The following is a 24,266-nucleotide window of genomic DNA, read 5'->3' on the forward strand; positions in this document are numbered from 1 at the left end:
ACTATGCAAAAAATACATAAGAATTTTCCTGAATATTTCCAATAGCAACATATACAAGGTAAACCATGCAGCACAAAAAGAGAGAAATACAATACAGATGATAAAAAGCTTTTACACTACAAAAGAAACCTTCCAGTGTGGAAAGTCCTTACCAACCCAAATGGAAAACTCTATGTAGAGAATGCAAGGGAAATAAAAATATAGTGTGCCTCTGATAAATACCCAACAATGCATAGTCATGAGTTATTATTAGATACAGCATTGCCTACATAGTCCAGAAATGAATGGAAAAAAAAATACTAAGCCTGATCCAATTAGGATGCTGGGACATGATATACCTTATTGATCTCTTGGCTATATTACACATCAGGGAGCCAAGACTAGAGCCAGAGTTGGAAAATTCTCCAACTCTGCTGATTTAACACCTCATAGAATTTGGATGGTTAGGGGAATCCTCCCTTTCCATCCTTTGTATCCCCCACAATGAGATTTTAGGTGTCCATGGAATTGCCATGGAGGCCAATCAGCAGACGTATTGTAGTAGGTTGCACTGAAGATTGAGAGAACCCAGGTTCCAGTCCCCTTGAGGGAAAAGAAATAAAAAATTTTAAAAAAGTAAGTATAAGTAAATCCTACTAATATTATAGATGTGAAAGTTTGTGTGTTTGGATTTTTGTTCATCAAGCACGCAAAAACAGCTGAACGGATTTGAATGAAATTTGGCGCATAAATAGTTTGTAACCTCGATTAAAACATAGGCTACTTTTTATCCTGGTAAATGGCATGGCTTCATGGCTGTTATGAATTTATATTCACATATTATATTACACTGCTCTTGACAGCACCTTATATCAGCGGCTGAGAAAGACAGGGCTATCTCTCTGTGTAAACACAAGCTAACCCTCAGTGGATTGTGTACATGCATTTGCATATTATCTGATCTGCTCCAGGCAGTGCTGATAAACTGACATGGGCAAACACCTTTAATCTAAATTGGCAGTTCGCCTATATTAAACCTGTCTGGAAAAAGAAAATCTAATTTGTCGCAAACAACGAGAGTTATGAAGGTAGCGAGAAGTTAACAGAGTTCTCCTCAAGTGAAGCTGAGGGGGATCATCGACACCAACAACACACTCATCATAAGGCGACGTGGGGGGCTGCTGAGATACTGGAACAATCATGGGCACAGCGCGAGGAATGAGTTCAGCGGCAGGCCAGCTTGACAGCTCTCGAAATGCCGGAGCAGGCGGATCATCAACACTAACAACACACTCATAATATGGCGTCCCAAACGAGCTGCTGAGATGCTGGAACAATCACAGGCACGGTGTGAGGAACAAGTTCAGCAGCAGGACAGCTTGAGAGCTGCTGAAATGCCGTAGCAGGCAAACCATCGACAGGAGAAATTTGCTGAATATAGGTGGATCATCAACACCAACAACACGCAGATGAAGTTAAGGGCAGAGGATAGTAAACAAATAAATAAATAATAAAGTGTTTTTTTTTTTTTTTTTTAAAACAAACCTTTGTCATTTAAAATTGTGAATTATCTAAACAAATAAAGTAAATAAACATATTAGTTATCTGCATGTGGGTATAAAAAAAATATATTGTTATTCACAAATTAATGTCTGTTGGTCACATCACCTTCCCCAAAAATAGCAATAAAAAGTGATGCAAATGTCATACTTACCAAAAACTGGTACTAATAAAAACTACAACTTGCCCTGCAAATAAAGAATCCTGACATAGATCCGTCAACAAAACAATAAAAAGTTATGATACAATGATATAATAATACAGAATATGGTAACCCTAAGCAAAATGTTTATTTTTGAAAAAAATATTTTATTTAATAAAAAGAGTAATAAAACCAATATAGATATGGTATCACTATAGTCGGGATGACCCAACAGACAATGTTGCCATGTCATTTTTAATTCAGCGTTAACGCCATAAAAAAATGCAAAAAAATTTATAAAATTATGGGGTTTTTTTTCACACGGACCTCCCATAAAAAGTTAATACAAGCTAATCAAAACAGTATCTGTATCTGGAAATGGAGCCAACTGACAGTACAACTCATTGTGCAAAGAATAAGTCCTCATATAGTTATGTTAAAGGGTTAAGTATTCAGAATGCTCTACTGTAGTTACAAAGGAACCTCAGTAATGAGAATTTTTTATGTAATTTAATTATTTGTATTTTAAAATAATGTTCAGGTTCATACTTCATAATAAAAACACTTTTTTCTCCTTTTTATAAAAATCTCCACTCCATACTAATCCTGTGCCCCCTTGCATGGCTCAGCTACAGCAGCTCTGCTCCTTCTTCACCTTGGACCTTCTAACAATGACCTTGAGCCTCCTAAACCTTGCGGTGTTTGTATTTTCCGCAGACCATAATTTTATGTTACATTTGTGGTTTTCTTCATGCAATTCCAAAAAAAGTATAAAGTTGCTTCAGAGCTGCGATGAGAGGATCAGTCCTATCAAGATCTGGTGCCAACATCTACTTTATTTGGCAGAGTGACTGAGGAAATATGATTGACTCTCCTGGTAATGGTGACACAGGCTGTTCTACCTTTTGACCTTCATCCCATATATATAAACCACAATGCATCCCTTCTCCTGTATAATTATGGTTCTATGTGAAGTGGTTTGGGAGCACTGGGTGCAGTTTGTCGCTCCACTAAGAACTTCCATCTGGGATGACAAGTGAAGGGTAAAGGAATTATGGCTACAAGACTGTGGTGAAGATGTGAAATGGTCACAGTCCACAAACAAGGCAATAAAGACATAACAGGATCTTTCATACATGATTCCAAACATGTTTTGTCTAATTACTAAATTGCAATATGTAAGGTATATAAAATCATCTACTTTTCTTGTGGTTGTTTTACAAGCGATTATACAAGATCAGCGTGTCATTGCTAATCATCTCCATCTAGACAAAAAGCCACATTTCCTACGTAGCCCATACCACAGCAAAGAAGTACAAGAGTCTGGAATGGAAGCTGGACATAGAGGTCATCCCGGGATAGACTATACTGTATTCAAAAACTCTTACCAAAGTGGTGATCACTTGTAAAGCTCATTTTTATATTCAGATTCCGAACTTAATCTAAAACATATTTATGCAAGAATATAACTACAATGCTGCCCTTATATACAGGAATACATCCACCATAATATTGCACCTTATGTACAGAAATACAGCTACCATAATACTGCTCCTTTTATACAGGAATATAGTTACCAAAATACTGTCCCTTAGATATAGGAATATAGCTACCCTAATACTGCCCCTTATACACAGGAATATAGCTACTATAATTTTGCCCCTTATGTACAGGAATATAGCTACTATAATACTGTCCCTTATATACAGGAATATAGCTACTATAATACTGCCCGTTATATACAGGAATATAGCTACTATAATACTGCCCTTTATATACAGGAATATAGCTACTATAATACTGTCCCTTATATACAGGAATATAGCTACTATAGTACTGCCCCTTAGATACAGGAATATAGCTACTATAATACTGCCCCTTATATACAGGAATATAGATACTATACTACTGCCCCTTATATACAGGAATATATCTACCATAATACTGCCCCTTATATACAGGAATATAGCTACTATAATACTGCCCCTTATATACAGGAATACATCTACCCTAATACTGCCCCTTATATACAGGAATATAGCTACTATAATTCTGCCCCTTATGTACAGGAATATAGCTACTATAATACTACCCCTTATATACAGGAATATAGCTACTATAATACTGTCCCTTATATACAGGAATATAGCTATGCAGGGTAAGAACAAAAAATAATAAGCATATAGCTTACCACGTTTGCTGTCAGGCTTAGCTGTGGTCCGGGTGCACGATCCGAGCTTTGGACTAGAGAAGCTCCACAATGAAAATATATAAAGAGAAAGGATGGGTCGGTTCTACCGGAAGTTTATATAAAACATAGCCTTTAATCCATTCTTGTTAAAAATCCACAAACACAGACAAAGTCATCAGGTGAAAAAAGTAAGAATAAACATACTGTGGTATTAAAACCGCATCTTCGCATCTTTATATAGGAATATAGCTACTAAAATACTGCCCCTTATATACAGGAATATAGCTACCACAATACTGCCCCTTATACACAGGAATATAGCTACCATAATACTACCCCTTATATACAGGAATATAGTTACCATAATACTGTCCCTTATACACAGGAATATAGCTACCATAATACTACCCCTTATATACAGGAATATAGTTACCACAATACTGCCCCTTATACACAGGAATATAGCTACCATAATACTGCCCCTTACGTAAAAACAAATAATTACTAAAATACTACCCCCTATGTAAGGCATTATTAGTACTACAGTATAATATTGCCCCAATGTACAAGAATACAAGCACTTGCACCACTCATGGCTCCAGCCTTCTCCAACCTACAGGTTTTACTTATTGGATGTCATTGGATGTCTTCTATCCTCATATCCACTTGCTACCAGATGTGCATTGAATGGCTGATGAAGGGTTTGTAACCTGAAACGTAATGTAATTGGATATACTTGAATATTGGTGATATTCCTAGATACCTATGTGAAATAAATTAAGACTACGTCAACAAGAAGAAAATCACTTGGAGTACTGTTCTTCTTTATTGTATAACTACAATAATAGTGCTCCTAATGTACAAGAGTATAGCAACTGTAATACTGCCCCCTACTGTATGTATAAGAATATAAGTAGCGAAACAGCTATACACCAGAATGCAACTGCCCCCTAGGTACAAAAATGTAACTATTATTTTACTGTCCACTATGTACAAGAATATAAACACTATATTGCCCCCCATGTACAAGAATATAACTAATATAATACTACAACCAACCTACAAGAATATGACTACTATAATATTACCCCTATGTACAAGAATATAATTACTTTAAAGTTACCCCCTATGTACAAGTATATATTATAATATTACTTCTATGGATGACTTCAAATTTCTTATTAGGTTTTCTTATTATATTTTATTTCCCAACTAAATTAAGAAAGAATATAATTTAGCGCCCTACTTCTCCCATGCTATAATAGAATCATGTGCAGTAATGTGGTCGGGGGTAATTAGTGCTTCATTAGCCGCTTGCTGCATGTTTCTGATGTTCTGTTTATTTTTATTTTATTAGTTTTGTTCTGAAAGAAAAATAATTAGATTATTTCACAGTCGTCATTTTCAATTATATTATAGCTGGCTGCACTTTTAATTAGGAGCAGAATCAGGCATCAGATGAGTTTGGATATAAAGTTCTATGTCATGGGGATGATCAGGACGACTCCTGGGATGTAGAGATGTAGATTGTTCTGATTCCCAGAAATATAGTTGTAAACAAAGAATGTCTACAAACACCAGTAAATTCATACATCCAGGGTCGGACTGGGGTGCCTAGGGCCCACCAGTGGGATTATTTCCAGGGGCCCACCCTACTGCCATGTGTAATATCGCCCGTCCAGTTTTTGCCATTATACACGTTTAAAGTGCATTTTCACGCACAATACAGTGTGCAAAACAGCTATGGCTACACTACTACTTCCTTCATGCAACCAAAGATCGCAGTGTCCCTTTGGGACTCTTTCACATTAGTGAATGGAGTCGCATTGGGTCCCTCAGGTTGCAATGTGACTCCATTCACTAACATGAGTGAAAGAATCACAGGGCGACATCTTTGGTTGTATGACAAAAGTTATAGTGTAGCCATAGCCTTATGCTAGGTTCACAACAGCGGCAAGCTCTCCGTCATACAGGTCCACAATGGGACCAGAATGACGGAGAGGTGGACTATTAAAATGGCGGTTACACACAGACAGTGGCAGACCTCATTAACATAATGAGCTCTGCCAGGTGTCAGCCATTTTCAGGCAGATAAGTGTATGTTCACACATCAGTATGCCATCCGTCCGTTTGAATTCAGTTTGACACTTCAAAACGTATGTGTATCAGTCCGTTTTGAAGTGTCAAACTGAATTCAAACGGACGGATGGCACACTGATGTGTGAACATACCCTAAGTCCTCAGCGTTTCTGAAACTTGGATATTGTTATGCTGGAGCTCTAGAAAAGGGCACCAGCATAACAATAGAGTGGGACATTATCTATGGGGTGGGTGGACTACAACTCTCAACAGTTCCAGGGCATCTGGAGCTGCTGGGAGTTGTAGTAATTGAAAGATTTGGGGGCATCTTTCGATTGTCCACCTCAGACAGCGGGGGGATTGGGGGTGCTAGCAGTACCATTACAATAAATTACAACATTACAATAAATACAATGCAGTAATATTTTGTGCAGTAATACTCACAGGAGACGTCTTCCCACATTTCCCGTCTCTTCCCTTTGGACCGCCAGCTGTGACTTGACTCTGTAAAGTTTGAAACACAGACATCTTTGACTCCTCACTTTTCCACACATCAACACCATATATATATATATATATATATATATATATATATATATATATATATACAGTCCTATGAAAAAGTTTGGGCACCCCTATTAATCTTAATCATTTTTAGTTCTAAATATTTTGGTGTTTATAACAGCCATTTCAGTTTGATATATCTAATAACTGATGGACACAGTAATATTTCAGGATTGAAATGAGGTTTATTGTACTAACAGAAAATGCGCAATATGCATTAAACCAAAATTTGACCGGTGCAAAAGTATGGGCACCTCAACAGAAAAGTGACATTAATATTTAGTAGATCCTCCTTTTGCAAAGATAACAGCCTCTAGTCGCTTCCTGTAGCTTTTAATCAGTTCCTGGATCCTGGATAAAGGTATTTTGGACAAACAATTCAAGTTCAGTTAAGTTAGATGGTCGCCGAGCATGGACAGCCCGCTTCAAATCATCCCACAGATGTTCAATGATATTCAGGTCTGGGGACTGGGATGGCCATTCCAGAACATTGTAATTGTTCCTCTGCATGAATGCCTGAGGATTTGGAGCGGTGTTTTGGATCATTGTCTTGCTGAAATATCCATCCCCGGCGTAACTTCAACTTCGTCACTGATTCTTGAACATTATTCTCAAGAATCTGCTGATACTGAGTGGAATCCATGCGACTCTCAACTTTAACAAGATTCCCGATGCCGGCATTGGCCACACAGCCCCAAAGCATGATGGAACCTCCACCAAATTTTACAGTGGGTAGCATGTGTTTTTCTTGGAATGCTGTTTCTTTTTGGACGCCATGCATAACGCCTTTTTTTATAACCAAACAACTCAATTTTTGTTTCCAAAATGAAGCTGCCTTGTCCAAATGTGCTTTTTCATACCTCAGGCAACTCTATTTGTGGCGTACGTGCAGAAATGGCTTCTTTCTCATCACTCTCCCATACAGCTTCTATTTGTGCAAAGTTCGCTGTATAGTTGACCGATGCACAGTGACACCATCTGCAGCAAGATGATGCTGCAGCTCTTTGGAGGTGGTCTGTGGATTGTCCTTGACTGTTCTCACCATTCTTCTTCTCTGCCTTTCTGATATTTTTCTTGGCCTGCCACTTCTGGGCTTAACAAGAACTGTCCCTGTGGTCTTCCATTTCCTTACTATGTTCCTCACAGTGGAAACTGACAGGTTAAATCTCTGAGACAACTTTTTGTATCCTTCCCCTGAACAACTATGTTGAACAATCTTTGTTTTCAGATCATTTGAGAGTTGTTTTGAGTAGCCCATGATGCCACTCTTCAGAGGAGATTCAAATAGGAGATCAACTTGCAATTGGCCACCTTAAATACCTTTTCTTATGATTGGATACATCTGGCTATGAAGTTCAAAGCTCACTGAGGTTACAAAACCAATTTTGTGCTTCAGTAAGTCAGTAAAAAGTAGTTAGGGGAATTCAAATCAATAAAATGATAAGGGTGCCCATACTTTTGCACCGGTCAAATTTTGGTTTAATGCATATTTCACATTTTCTGTTAGTACAATAAACCTCATTTCAATCCTGAAATATTACTGTGTCCATCAGTTATTAGATATATCAAACTGAAATGGCTGTTGCAAACACCAAAATATTTAGAACAAAAAATGATTAAGATTAATAGGGGTGCCCAAACTTTTTCATAGGACTGTATATATATATCTATATATCTATATCTATATATATACAGTAATATATATATATATATATATATATATATATATATATATATATATATATATCACAGCAGCCCCTGCAGCCTATATTATGCCCCACGGTGGCACAATAGACTGTGGGGCATAATAGAGGTTGCAGGGGGGCCACTGTAGGGCATAATAGAGGTTACAGGGGCCACAGTGGACCTTTCAAGCTCTATTATGCCCCACAGTTGCACACCCATGAACTATTATTATACTCAGGGGTCTTTTCAGACCCTGAGTATAATAATCGGAGCCCCAGGAGAGGTGAGAGAACATAATAAACACTGTTACTCACCTCTCCGGGATCTGATGTTACTCCTAGCTGGCTTCGGGCCCATATGGTAATGTGTCAGACGTCACGTGGTCTGGGATATTACCATATAGGCCCAAAGCCTGAGCTAGCAGTAACATATAGGCCCAAAGCCTGTGGTAGCAGTAACAGGTTATTACTACTACCACAGGCTTCGGGCCTATATGTTACAGCTAGAACAGGCTTCGGGCCTATATGGTAATATTCCAGACCACGTGACGTCTGGGCATTAACATATAGCCCCGAAGCCAGCTTGGAGTAACACCGGATCCCGGAGAGGTGAGTAACACTGTTTATTATGTTCCCTCACCTCCCCTGGGGCCCCGATTATTATACTCGGGGGTCTGAAAAGACCCCTGAGTATAATATTAGCGGCAGTGGGATCGCGGCCTGGCCCGGGCCTATTCACTACCGCCCGCCGCGGCCTAAAGTACAAGGGGAAGCGGGGGCGGCAGTGAGCAGGTCCGGGTTGGTAAATAGGCCGCTGCCTGCTGGTAGATACTCCAGCAGGCAGCGGCCTATTATAAAACAAAAAAAAAAAGTTATTATACTTACCGTCCGACCGCGCGCTGCTAATCCTGCTGCTGCCGCATCCTCTTCTGTCAGACGTCTGTGTATCAGCGTAGGCGGCGTGATGACGCCGCCTACGCTGATACGTAGATGGCTGAACAAGCGCAAGGAGATCAGTAGCTCTCCTTGCGCTGGTTCTTAGGAATAGGGGAGGGGCCCTAAGCGCCTCCCCTAATCCTCCTCTGACATGGGCAGGGGCCCGATTGAAATCATTTTAGCATAGGCAGGGGCCTGATTGGGCCCCTGCCTATGCTAAAATGATTAGTAGTATAGTCCGGGCCCGGGGGCCCACCGGGGCATCCCCCGGTGCTCCGGCGGGCCAGTCCGACCCTGCATACATCCTAGCAACCAGACAGACAAGTAACCATTGATGACCCCCTAAACGCATTATCCTTTAACTAGATAGCAGTGTTAATATGAGAGACTACAGCTTACTCAGTGACCAGAATGTAGCAATGACATCACTAAGAATGCAGCCATCTATTCACTAGAGAGTAGCAGCGACATCACTAAGAATGCAGCCCTTCTATTCACTAGAGAGTAACAGTGGCATCACTAAGAATGCAGCCATCTATTCACTAGAGAGTAACAGTGGCATCACTAAGAATGCAGCCATTTATTCACTAGAGAGTAGCAGTGGCATCACTAAGAATGCAGCCTTCTATTCACTAGAGAGTAGCAGTGACATCACTAAGAATGCAGCCTTCTATTCACTAAAGAGTAGCAGTGACATCACTAAGAATGCAGCTTTCTATTCAATAGAGAGTAGCAGCGACGTCACTAAGAATGCAGCCTTCTATTCACTAGAGAGTAGCAGTGACATCACTAAGAATGCAGCCTCCTATTCACTAGAGAGTAGCAGTGACATCACTGAGAATGCAGCCTTCTATTCACTAGAGAGTAGCAGTGACATCACTAAGAATGCAGCCTCCTATTCACTAGAGAGTAGCAGTGACATCACTAAGAATGCAGCCTTCTATTCACTAAAGAGTAGCAGTGACGTCACTGAGAATGCAGCCTTCTATTCACTAGAAAGTAGCGGTGACATCACTAAGAATGCAGCCTTCTATTCACTAGAGAGTAGCAGTGGCATCACTAAGAATGCAGCCTTCTATTCACTAGAGAGTAGCAGTGACATCACTAAGAATGCAGCTTTCTATTCAATAGAGAGTAGCAGCGACGTCACTAAGAATGCAGCCTTCTATTCACTAGAGAGTAGCAGTGGCATCACTAAGAATGCAGCCTTCTATTCACTAGAGAGCAGCAGTGACATCACTGAGAATGCAGCCTTCTATTCACTAGAGAGTAGCAGTGGCATCACTAAGAATGCAGCCTTCCATTCAATAGAGAGTAGCAGTGACATCACTGAGAATGCAGCCTTCTATTCACTAGAGAGTAGCAGTGACATCACTGAGAATGCAGCCTATCCATTCACTAGAAAGTAGCAGTGACATCACTGAGAATGCAGCCTATCCATTCACTAGAGAGTAGTAGTGACATCACTAAGAATGCAGCCCTTCTATTCACAAGGAAGTAGCAGTGACATCACTGAGAATGCAGCCGGGACATACTAAAAAGAATGAAGAAAAAGAATAAAGAAAAAGAATGAACATTATTACCAATGGGGAAAGATATAAAATAAAGATTTAGTGAGCTTTCTAGGTTTAAAAGAACTGGAATGAACAGGATATATATGTAGTCTCTACTGGAATGAACATATATTCCATAGAAACAGATGTATAACACTTTTCCTGTGCTAGATACACCAGGAATGAACAGGATATATCTGTAGCCTATAGTGGAATGAACATATATTCCATAGAAACAGATGTATAACACTTTTCTTGTGCTAGATACACCAGGAATGAACAGGATATATCTGTAGTCTATAGTGGAATGAACATATATTCCATAGAAACAGATGTATAACACTTTTCTTGTGCTAGATACACCAGGAATGAACAGGATATATCTGTAGTGTATAGTTGAATGAACATACACTCACCGGCCACTTTATTAGGTACACCATGCTAGTAACGGGTTGGACCCCCTTTTGCCTTCAGAACTGCCTCAATTCTTCGTGGTATAGATTCAACAAGGTGCTGGAAGCATTCCTCAGAGATTTTGGTCCATATTGACATGATGGCATCACACAGTTGCTGCAGATTTGTCGGCTGCACATCCATGATGCGAATCTCCCGTTCCACCACATCCCAAAGATGCTCTATTGGATTGAGATCTGGTGACTGTGGAGGCCATTGGAGTCCTGTGAACTCATTGTCATGTTCAAAAAACCAGTCTGAGATGATTCCAGCTTTATGACATGGCATTGCATTATCCTGCTGAAAGTAGCCATCAGATGTTGGGTACATTGTGGTCATAAAGGGATGGACATGGTCAGCAACAATACTCAGGTAGGCTTTGGCGTTGCAACGATGCTCAATTGGTACCAAGGGGCCCAAAGAGTGCCAAGAAAATATTCCCCACACCATGACACCACCACCACCAGCCTGAACCGTTGATACAAGGCAGGATGGATCCATGCTTTCATGTTGTTGACGCCAAATTCTGACCCTACCATCCGAATGTCGCAGCAGAAATCGAGACTCATCAGACCAGGCAACGTTTTTCCAATCTTCAATTGTCCAATTTCGATGAGCTTGTGCAAATTGTAGCCTCAGTTTCCTGTTCTTAGCTGAAAGGAGTGGCACCCGGTGTGGTCTTCTGCTGCTGTAGCCCATCTGCCTCAAAGTTTGACGTACTGTGCGTTCAGAGATGCTCTTCTGGCTACCTTGGTTGTAACGGGTGGCTATTTGAGTCACTGTTGCCTTTCTATCAGCTCGAACCAGTCTGGCCATTCTCCTCTGATCTCTGGCATCAACAACGCATTTCCGCCCACAGAACTGCCGCTCACTGGATGTTTTTTCTTTTTCGGACCATTCTCTGTAAACCCTAGAGATGGTTGTGCGTGAAAATCCCAGTAGATCAGCAGTTTCTGAAATACTCAGACCAGCCCTTCTGGCACCAACAACCATGCCACGTTCAAAGGCACTCAAATCACCTTTCTTCCCCATACTGATGCTCGGTTTGAACTGCAGGAGATTGTCTTGACCATATCTACATGCCTAAATGCACTGAGTTGCCGCCATGTGATTGGCTGATTAGAAATTAAATGTTAACGAGCAGTTGGACAGGTGTACCTAATAAAGTGGCCGGTGAGTGTATATTCCATAGAAACAGATGTATAACACTTTTCCTGTGCTAGATACACCAGGAATGAACAGGACATATCTGTAGTGTATAGTGGAATGAACATATATTCCATAGAAGCAGATGTATAACACTTTTCCTGTGCTAGATACACTAAGAATGAACAGGATATATCTGTAGTCTATAGTGGAATGAACATATATTCCATAGAAACAGATGTATAACACTTTTCCTGTGCTAGATACACCAGGAATGAACAGGATATCTCTGTAGTGTATAGTGGAATGAACATATATTCCATAGAAACAGATGTATAACACTTTTCCTGTGCTAGATTCACCAGGAATGAACAGGATATATCTGTAGTCTATAGTGGAATGAACATATATTCCATAGAAACAGATGTATAACACTTTTCCTGTGCTAGATACACCAGGAATGAACAGGATATATCTGTAGTCTATAGTGAAATGAATATATATTCCATAGAAACAGATGTATAACACTTTTCCTGTGCTAGATTCACCAGGAATGAACAGGATATATCTGTAGTGTATACTGGAATGAGCATATATTCCATAGAAACAGATGTATAACAATTTTCCAGTGCTAGATACACTAAGAATGAACAGGATATATCTGTAGTGTATAGTGGAATGAACATATATTCCATAGAAACAGATGTATAACACTTTTCCTGTGCTAGATACACCAGGAATGAACAGGTTATATCTGTAGTCTATAGTGAAATGAACATATATTCCATAGAAACAGGTGTATAATACTTTTCCTGTGCTAGATACACCAGGAATGAACAGGATATATCTGAAGTCTCTGCTGGAATGAACATATATTCCATAGAAACAGATGTATAACACTTTTCCTGTGCTAGATACACCAGGAATGAACAGGACATATCTGTAGTGTATAGTGAAATGAACATATATTCCATAGAAACAGATATATAACACTTTTCCTGTGCTAGATACACCAGGAATGAACAGGATATATCTGTAGTGTATAGTGGAATGAACATATATTCCATAGAAACAGATGTATAATACCTTTCCTGTGCTAGATACACCAGGAATGAACAGGATATATCTGTAGTCTCTGCTGGAATGAACATATATTCCATAGAAACAGATGTATAACACTTTTCCTGTGCTAGATACACCAGGAATGAACAGGATATATCTTTAGTGAATAAAGAAATGAACATACAGTGGGGCAAAAAAGTATTTAGTCAGTCACCAATAGTGCAAGTTCCACCACTTAAAAAGATGAGAGGCGTCTGTAATTTACATCATAGGTAGACCTCAACTATGAGAGACAAAATGAGAAAACAAATCCAGAAAATCACATTGTCTGATTTTGTAAGAATTTATTTGCAAATTATGGTGGAAAATAAGTATTTGATCACCTACAAACAATCAAAATTTCTGGCTCTCACAGACCTGTAACTTCTTCTTTAAGAGTCTCCTCTTTCCGCCACTCATTACCTGTAGTAATGGCACCTGTTTAAACTTGTTATCAGTATAAAAAGACACCTGTGCACACCCTCAAACAGTCAGACTCCAAACTCCACTATGGTGAAGACCAGAGAGCTGTCAAAGGACACCAGAAACAAAATTGTAGCCCTGCACCAGGCTGGGAAGACTGAAACTGCAATAGGCAACCAGCTTGGATTGAAGAAATCAACTGTGGGAGCAATAATTAGAAAATGGAAGACATACAAGACCACTGATAATCTCCCTCGATCTGGGGCTCCACACAAAATCTCACCCCATGGGGTCAAAATGATCACAAGAACGGTGAGCAAAAATCCCAGAACCACGCGGGGGGACCTAGTGAATGAACTGCAGAGAGCTGGGACCAATGTAACAAAGCCTACCATCAGTAACACACTACGCCGCCAGGGACTCAGATCCTGCAGTGCCAGACGTGTCCCACTGCTTAAGCCAGTACATGTCCGGGCCCGTCTGAAGTTTGCTAGAGAGCATTTGGATGATCCAGAAGAGTATTGGGAGGATGTCCTATGGTCTGATGAAACCAAACTGGAACTGTTTGGTAGAAACACAACTTTTCGTGTTTGGAGGAAAAAGAATACTGAGTTGCATCCATCAAACACCATACCTACTGTAAAGCATGGGGGTGGAAACATCATGCTTTGGGGCTGTTTCTCTGCAAAGGGGCCAGGACGACTGATCCGGGTACATGAAAGAATGAATGGGGCCATGTATCGTGAGATTTTGAGTGCAAACCTCCTTCCATCAGCAAGGGCATTGAAGATGAAACGTGGCTGGGTCTTTCAACATGACAATGATCCAAAGCACACCGCCAGGGCAACGAAGGAGTGGCTTTGTAAGAAGCATTTCAAGGTCCTGGAGTGGCCTAGCCAGTCTCCAGATCTCAACCCTATAGAAAACCTTTGGAGGGAGTTGAAAGTCCATGTTGCCAAGCGACAGCCCCAAAACATCACTGCTCTAGAGGAGATCTGCATGGAGGAATGGGCCAACATACCAACAACAGTCTGTGCCAACCTTGTGAAGACTTACAGAAAACGTTTGACCTCTGTCATTGCCAACAAAGGATATATAACAAAGTATTGAGATGAAATTTTGTTACTGACCAAATACTTATTTTCCACCATAATTTGCAAATAAATTCTTACAAAATCAGACAATGTGATTTTCTGAATTTTTTTTTCTCATTTTGTCTCTCATAGTTGAGGTCTACCTATGATGTAAATTACAGACGCCTCTCATCTTTTTAAGTGGTGGAACTTGCACTATTGGTGACTGACTAAATACTTTTTTGCCCCACTGTATATTCCATAGAAACAGATGTATAAGACTTTTCCTGTGCTAGATACACCAGGAATGAACAGGATATATCTGTAGTCTATAGTGTAATGAACACATATTCCATAGAAACAAATGTATAATACTTTTCCTGTGCTAGATACACCAGGAATGAACAGGTTATATCTGTAGTCTATAGTGGAATGAGCATATATTCCATAGAAACAGATGTATAACAATTTTCCTGTGCTAGATACACCAGGAATGAACAGGATATATCTGTAGTCTATAGTGGAATGAGCATATATTCCATAGAAACAGATGTATAACACTTTTCCAGTACTAGATACACCAGGAATGAACAGAATACATCTGTAGTGTATAGTGGAATGAACATATATTCCATAGAAACAGATGTATAATACTTTTCCTGTGCTAGATACACCAGAAATGAACAGGTTATATCTGTAGTCTATAGTGGAATGAGCATATATTCCATAGAAACAGATGTATAACACTTTTCCTGTGCTAGATACACCAGGAATGAACAGGATATATCTGTAGTCTATAGTGGAATGAGCATATATTCCATAGAAACAGATGTATAACACTTTTCCTGTGCTAGATACACCAGGAATGAACAGGATATATCTGTAGTGTATAGTGAAATGAACATATATTTCATAGAAACAGATGTATAATACTTTTCCTGTGCTAGATACACCAGGAATCAACAGGTTATATCTGTAGTCTATAGTGTAATGAACACATATTCCATAGAAACAGATGTATAATACTTTTCCTGTGCTAGATACACCAGGAATGAACAGGATATATCTGTAGTCTATAGTGGAATGAGCATATATTCCATAGAAACAGATGTATAACACTTTTCCAGTACTAGATACACCAGGAATGAACAGAATACATCTGTAGTGTATAGTGGAATGAACATATATTCCATAGAAACAGATGTATAACACTTTTCCTGCGCTAGATACACCAGGAATGAACAGGATATATCTGTAGTTTATAGTGGAATGAGCATATATTCCATAGAAACAGATGTATAACACTTTTCCTGTGCTAGATACACCAGGAATGAACAGGATATATCTGTAGTGTATAGTGGAATGAGCATATATTCCATAGAAACAGATGTATAACACTTTTCCTGTGCAAGATACACCAGGAATGAACAGGATATATCTGTAGTGTATAGTGGAATGAACATATATTCCATAGAAACAGATGTATAACACTTTTCCTGTGCTAGATACACCAGGAATGAACAGGATATATCTGTAGTCTATAGTGGAATGAACATATATTCCATAGAAACAGATGTATAACACATTTCCTGTGCTAGATACACCAGGAATGAACAGGATATATCTGTAGTGTATAGTGGAATGAACATATATTCCATAGAAACAGATGTATAACACTTTTCCTGTGCTAGATACACCAGGAATGAACAAGATATATCTGTAGTCTATAGTGGAATGAACATATATTCCATAGAAACAGATGTATAACACATTTCCTGTGCTAGATACACCAGGAATGAACAGGATATATTTGTAGTCTCTAGTGGAATGAACATATATTCCAACAAAATGGATGTATAACACTTTTCCTGTGCAAGATACACCAGGAATGAACAAGATATATCTGTAGTCTATAGTGGAATGAACATATATTCCATAAAAACAGATGTATAATACTTTTCCTGTGCTAGATACACCAGGAATGAACAGGATATATCTGTAGTGTATAGTGGAATGAACATATATTCCATAGAAACAGATGTATAACACTTTTCCTGTGCTAGATACACCAGGAATGAACAGGATATATCTGTAGTCTATAGTGGAATGAACATATATTCCATAGAAACAGATGTATAACACATTTCCTGTGCTAGATACACCAGGAATGAACAGGATATATCTGTAGTGTATAGTGGAATGAACATATATTCCATAGAAAGAGATGTATAACACTTTTCCTGTGCTAGATACACCAGGAATGAACAGGATATATCTGTAGTGTATAGTGGAATGAACATATATTGCATAGAAACAGATGTATAATACCTTTCCTGCACTAGATATACCAGGAATGTACAGGATATATCTGTAGTCTCTAGTGGAATGAACATATATTCCAAAGAAATAGATGTATAACACTTTTCCTGTGCAAGATACACCAGGAATGAACAGGATATATCTGTAGTCTCTAGTGGAATGAACATATATTCCATAGAAACAGATGTATAACACTTTTCCTGTGCTAGATACACCAGGAATAAACAGGATATATTTGTAGTCTCTAGTGGAATGAACATATATTCCAACGAAATAGATGTATAACACTTTTCCTGTGCAAGATACACCAGAAATGAACAGGATATATCTGTAGTCTATAGTGGAATGAACATATATTCCATAGAAATAGATTTATTATACTTTTTATGTGCTAGATACTCCAGGAGTGAACAGGATATATCTGAATTTTTTTTTCAATATGGCCAGGTAGACCCCAAGTGAAAACAAAAACATCCACTCCCCACCGTGCTTCCAGCACTGACTCCTAGAGTCTACCGCTGTGGTCTTCATCATTTCCTGGTCTGGGACCTGGCATGTTACACAGCAGTTCTACTCAGGCAGTCATTGGCAGAGGTTGGACATCACTACAACCGTTTTAAGACATGCCCAGTCCTAAATTCCCCTTTAGATTATGTTCTCACTTGGGAACGTTTCAGTGAAAGGCGGTCGTCTCATTATAAACAGCCAAAAATAATGATCATTATTTGTGGTCGTCCATATAAAAACATAAATAACAAAAAATCATGCCATAATTTGGAAAATAGGGGAAACAATCCTCTATAGCCACATGTGGCTATAGATATATACAGATATATCCTATTCATTCCTACTCTATTTAGCACAGGAAAAGTATTATACATCTGTTTCTATGGAATATACGCTCATTCCACTATACACTACAGATATATCCTGTTCATTCCAGGTGTATCTAGCACAGGCAAAGTGTTATACATCTGTTTCTATGGAATATATGTTCATTCCAGTATACACTACAGATATATCCTGTTCATTCCTGGTGTATATAGCACAGGAAAAGTGTTATACATCTGTTTCTATGGAATATATGTTCATTCCACTATACACTACAGATATGTCCTGTTCATTCCTGGTGTATCTAGCACAGGAAAAGTGTTATACATCTGTTTCTATGGAATATATGTTCATTCCAGTATACACTACAGATATATCCTGTTCATTCCTGGTGTATATAGCACAGGAAATGTGTTATACATCTGTTTCTATGGAATATATGTTCATTCCACTATACACTACAGATATATTCTGTTCATTCCTGGTGTATCTAGCACAGGAAAAGTATTATACATCTGTTTTTATGGAATATATGTTCATTCCACTATAGACTACAGATATATCCTGTTCATTCCTGGTGTATCTAGCACAGGAAAAGTGTTATACATCTGTTTCTATGGAATATATGCTCATTCCACTATACACTACAGATATATCCTGTTCATTCCTGGTGTATCTAGCACAGGAAAAGTGTTATACATCTGTTTCTATGGAATATATGTTCATTCCACTATAGACTACAGATATATCCTGTTCATTCCTGGTGTATCTAGCACAGGAAAAGTGTTATACATCTGTTTCTATGGAATATATGTTCATTCCACTATAGACTACAGATATATCCTGTTCATTCCTACTCTATTTAGCACAGGAAAAGTATTTTACACCTGTTTCTATGGAATATATGTTCATTCCACTATAGGCTACATATATATCCTGTTCATTCCTGGTGTATCTAGCACAGGAAAAGTGTTATACATCTGTTTCTATGGAATATATGTTCATTCCACTATAGACTACAGATATATCCTGTTCATTCCTGGTGTATCTAGCACAGGAAAAGTGTTATACATCTCTTTCTATGGAATATATGTTCATTCCACTATAGACTACTGATATATCCTGTTCATTCCTGGTGTATCTAGCACAGGAAAAGTGTTATACATCTGTTTCTATGGAATATATGTTCATTCCACTATACACTACAGATATATCCTGTTCATTCCTGGTGTATCTAGCACAGGAAAAGTGTTATACATCTGTTTCTATGGAATATATGTTCATTCCACTATACACTACAGATATATTCTGTTCATTCCTGGTGTATCTAGCACAGGAAAAGTGTTATACATCTGTTTCTATGGAATATATGTTCATTCCACTATACACTACAGATATATTCTGTTCATTCCTGGTGTATCTAGCACAGGAAAAGTATTATACATCTGTTTTTATGGAATATATGTTCATTCCACTATAGACTACAGATATATCCTGTTCATTCCTGGTGTATCTAGCACAGGAAAAGTGTTATACATCTCTTTCTATGGAATATATGTTCATTCCACTATAGACTACAGATATAACCTGTTCATTCCTGGTGTATCTAGTGCAGGAAAAGTATTATACATCTGTTTCTATGGAATATATGTGCATTCCACTATACACTACAGATATAACCTGTTCATTCCTGGTGTATCTAGCACAGGAAAAGTATTATACATCTGTTTCTATGGAATATATGTTCAGTCCACTATACACTACAGATATATCCTGTTCATTCCTGGTGTATCTAGCACAGGAAAAGTGTTATACATCTGTTTCTATGGAATATATGTTCATTCCACTATAGACTACAGATATATCCTGTTCATTCCTGGTGTATCTAGCACAGGAAAAGTGTTATACATCTGTTTCTTTGGAATATATGTTCATTCCACTATACACTACAGATATATCCTGTTCATTCCTGGTGTATCTAGCACAGGAAAAGTGTTATACATCTGTTTCTATGGAATATATGTTCATTCCACTATAGACTTCAGATATATCCTGTTCATTCCTGGTGTATCTAGCACAGGAAAAGTGTTATACATCTGTTTCTTTGGAATATATGTTCATTCCACTATACACTACAGATATGTCCTGTTCATTCCTGGTGTATCTAGCACAGGAAAAGTGTTATACATCTGTTTCTATGGAATATATGTTCATTCCACTATAGACTACAGATATATCCTGTTCATTCCTGGTGTATCTAGCACAGGAAAAGTGTTATACATCTGTTTCTTTGGAATATATGTTCATTCCACTATACACTACAGATATATCCTGTTCATTCCTGGTGTATCTAGCACAGGAAAAGTGTTATACATCTGTTTCTATGGAATATATGTTCATTCCACTATAGACTACAGATATATCCTGTTCATTCCTGATGTATCTAGCACAGGAAAAGTGTTATACATCTGTTTCTATGGAATATATGCTCATTCCACTATAGACTACAGATATATCCTGTTCATTCCAGTTCTTTTAAACTTAGAAAGCTCAGAAAATCTTTATTTTACATCTTTTCCCATTTGTAATAATGTTCATTCTTTTTCTTTATTCTTTTTCTTCATTCTTTTTAGTATGTCCCAATGCAGCCATCTATTCACTAGAGCAGCGGTTCTCAACCTGTGGGTCGCGACCCCGGCGGGGGGTCGAACGACCAAAACACAGGGGTCGCCTAAAGCCATCGGAAAATACATATTTCCGATGGTTTTAGCCGCTGAGAAGCCGCGCTGCTTTTGCAGCAGGGTAGATCCTAGTGGGGGTAAGGTCGTGACTAGAGTGGAGTTGCTCCTGGTAGGTATGATGTCAAAGGAAGGGGCGTGGCCTCTCAGAGGAGGGCGGGGTTTCGGCCATCACTGCTCTGTGCTGTGTAGAGGAAGCCGAAGCAGAGCACATGGAGCTGGAGAACAGAAAGCAGAGGGGATTGTAACGTGGTAATGGAGGATGGAAGGGGAGAGACAGGTTTGTTTTACATGAGACGGCATGTTGGATGAGGCTGAGGGGAGTGAGTGATGTAGTTACATGGGACTGCACATTCAATGAGGCTGAGGTAAGGAGTGATGTAGTTACATGGGACTGCATGTTGGATGAGGCTGAGGGGAGTGAGTGATGTAGTTACATGGCTTCACATTCAATGAGGCTGAGGTAAGGAGTGATGTAGTTACATGGGACTGCATGTTGGATGAGGCTGAGGGAAGGATTGATGTAGTTGCATGGGACTGCATGTTGGATGAGGCTGAGGGGAGAGAGTGATGTAGTTACATAGGACTGCACGTTAGATTAGGCTGAGGGGGAAGAGAGTGATGTAGTTACATGGGCCTGCACGTTGGGTGAGGCTGAGGGAAGGATTGATGTAGTTGCATGGGACTGCATGTTGGATGAGGCTGAGGGGAGAGAATGATGTAGTTACATGGGACTGCACGTTGGATGAGGCTGAGGGAAGAGAGTGATGTAGTTACATAGGACTGCACGTTGGATGAGGCTGAGGGAAGGATTGATGTAGTTGCATGGGACTGCATGTTGGATGAGGCTGAGGGGAGAGAGTGATGTAGTTACATAGGACTGCACGTTAGATTAGGCTGAGGGGGAAGAGAGTGATGTAGTTACATGGGCCTGCACGTTGGGTGAGGCTGAGGGAAGGATTGATGTAGTTGCATGGGACTGCATGTTGGATGAGGCTGAGGGGAGAGAATGATGTAGTTACATGGGACTGCACGTTGGATGAGGCTGAGGGAAGAGAGTGATGTAGTTACATAGGACTGCACGTTGGATGAGGCTGAGGGAAGAGAGTGATGTAGTTACATAGGACTGCACGTTAGATTAGGCTGAGGGGGAAGAGAGTGATGTAGTTACATGGGCCTGCACGTTGGATGAGGCTGAGGTAAGGAGTGATGTAGTTATATGGGACTGCGTGTTGGATGAGGCTGAGGGAAGGATTGATGTAGTTACTTGGAACTGCACGTTAGATTAGGCTGAGGGGAGAGAGTGATGTAGTTACATGGGACTGCTTGTTGGATGAGGCTGAGGGGAGAGAGTGATGTAGTGACATAGGACTGCATGTTCAACGAGGCTGAGGGAAGCAAGTGATGTAGTTACATGGGACTGCACGTTAGCTGAGGGAAGCGAGTGATGTAGTTACATGGGACTGCACGTTGGATGAGGCTGAGGGGGGAGTGATGTAGTTACATGGGACTGCACGTTGGATGAGGCTGAGGGGGGAGTGATGTAGTTACATGGGGCTGCATGTTGGATGAGGCTGAGGGAAGGAGTGATGTACTTACATGGGACTGCACATTGGATGAGGCTGAGGGAAGGAGTGATGTAGTTACATGGGACTGCACATTGGATGAGGCTATGGGGGGGAGTGAGTTAGTTACATGGGGCTGCACATTGGGTAAGGCTGGGGGGGTGAGTTATGTAGTTACACGGGACTGCATGTTGGATGAGGCTGAAAAGAGAGTGATGTTTTATATGGGACTATATCCCGGAGGGTCTGGGGGATTGGATTGATGTTTAGGGTGGTATAGGAGTCGTTGGCATGGAGGGAGACAGGGTTCTTTGGGTGTTTCTGGCATTTAAGGGGGAGCAGGAGATCTTTGGGGGTACTGCTGCATCTAAGGGGGAGGGCAGTGGCGTGCACAGTATTTCATGCTCAGCAGTGCCCCCCCACAGTATTACATGCCCAGCAGTGCCCCCCCCACACACACAGTATTTCATGCCCAGCAGTGTGTCCCCCCCACAGTATTATATGCCCAGCAGTGTGTCCCCCCACAGTATAGCAAGCCCAGCAGTGCTCCCCCATACAGTATAACATGCCCATTCTGCGACCTGTGTCCTTGTTTGGAGGTCCCTGGGGTGCGTTTACTATATGGAGGTCTTCCCATAGATAATTAATATTTTTGTACTATGATAATTCTATGTTGTATTTGCACTCTAAAAATTATGGATATTGTATATATCCTTATATGTATGCAATGAGAGTGTCATTTACTTACTAATATATAGTATTATCTCAATTGGGCCTCCATTTTTTGTATGGTTGTACCACCTCATTATCTCTTTTCTTATATATGTTTTAACATGTATTTAAATAAAGTCTGATATATTTTTGTTAAACATTTTTTTTGGCATTGCGCTTTTTTAGCATAGTGTTTCAAGATAGAAAGAAGGTAGTATGACTATAGCCTTATATAAATGGTGTCTCTTTGTATTAATATTCCCCCAATATCCCCTGATACCCACATGATATAACCAATCCCCCCAATGTGCTCTAAGACCATCAATGTCACCTGCTGCCACCATGTTTTTATACCCTCCTGTAATGTAACCTGATTCCCCCAATAATATAATCCCCCACAATGTCCCCTTATTATAACCCCCCGATGTGTGAATATTATACTCACCTCCGCCATCCCGCGGTGACGCTGCTTCTTCTTCCAGATTGTGAGCCACATACAAGGTACTGGGAGTTCTGAGAGGACATGAGTGACCCGACACGGGGGACACAAGGCAGTGATTATTCCACCACCTGCACCAGGACACGTAACTTGTCAGTTTTCCTCGCACCTTGTAGACCGCAGGGTACTTTTAACCTATATATCAGAGTGGTAGGGAAGGAGGCCTATGGCTTCCTGCTCTACCGGAGGCTCAGAATCGCATCGGTGGAACCTTTTATCACTGTCTTTGCAAACCTACCAAATATTTAACAAGTAGATTAACAGAACTGGGGAGAAGCGGCTTCATCCCACGCCTACAGGTGACTCTATAGGCCGTTTTTGGCGGTGTCAGGATCACCACTTCCACCCAGGGATCTCCAAATAAGTGCAGTGTCTCTGCTGTCTTTGCCTCTGGTCTTCAACCCACGGCCTACAAGCTGGTCTCTTACGTTACAAGGACAAACCCAGGTTTGTCCTCCAGGTTCCAGGCCAACTCAGTCTCTTGAATAAGATGACGTCTTCCATGTTGTTGAGGGTTCACAACTGGATCTGTGCTGTACCCATCCCAACTAGCAACATGGACTCTTTTCCATTTTTCTGTCTGCAACATTGTCTAGCCTCTCCAATGGTAGTTCTGTGGCTCAGCCCCATTGTCTACGTACTGGATCCTACTCGGTTCACAGGTGCCATACTGAAGACCCTGCCTCTGTCCTACGGAGACATCTTGGGGCTTTTTGGA

Source organism: Leptodactylus fuscus, chromosome 7 (assembly GCF_031893055.1).
Source record: "Leptodactylus fuscus isolate aLepFus1 chromosome 7, aLepFus1.hap2, whole genome shotgun sequence".
In the NCBI taxonomy this organism is placed as follows: Eukaryota; Metazoa; Chordata; class Amphibia; order Anura; family Leptodactylidae; genus Leptodactylus; species Leptodactylus fuscus.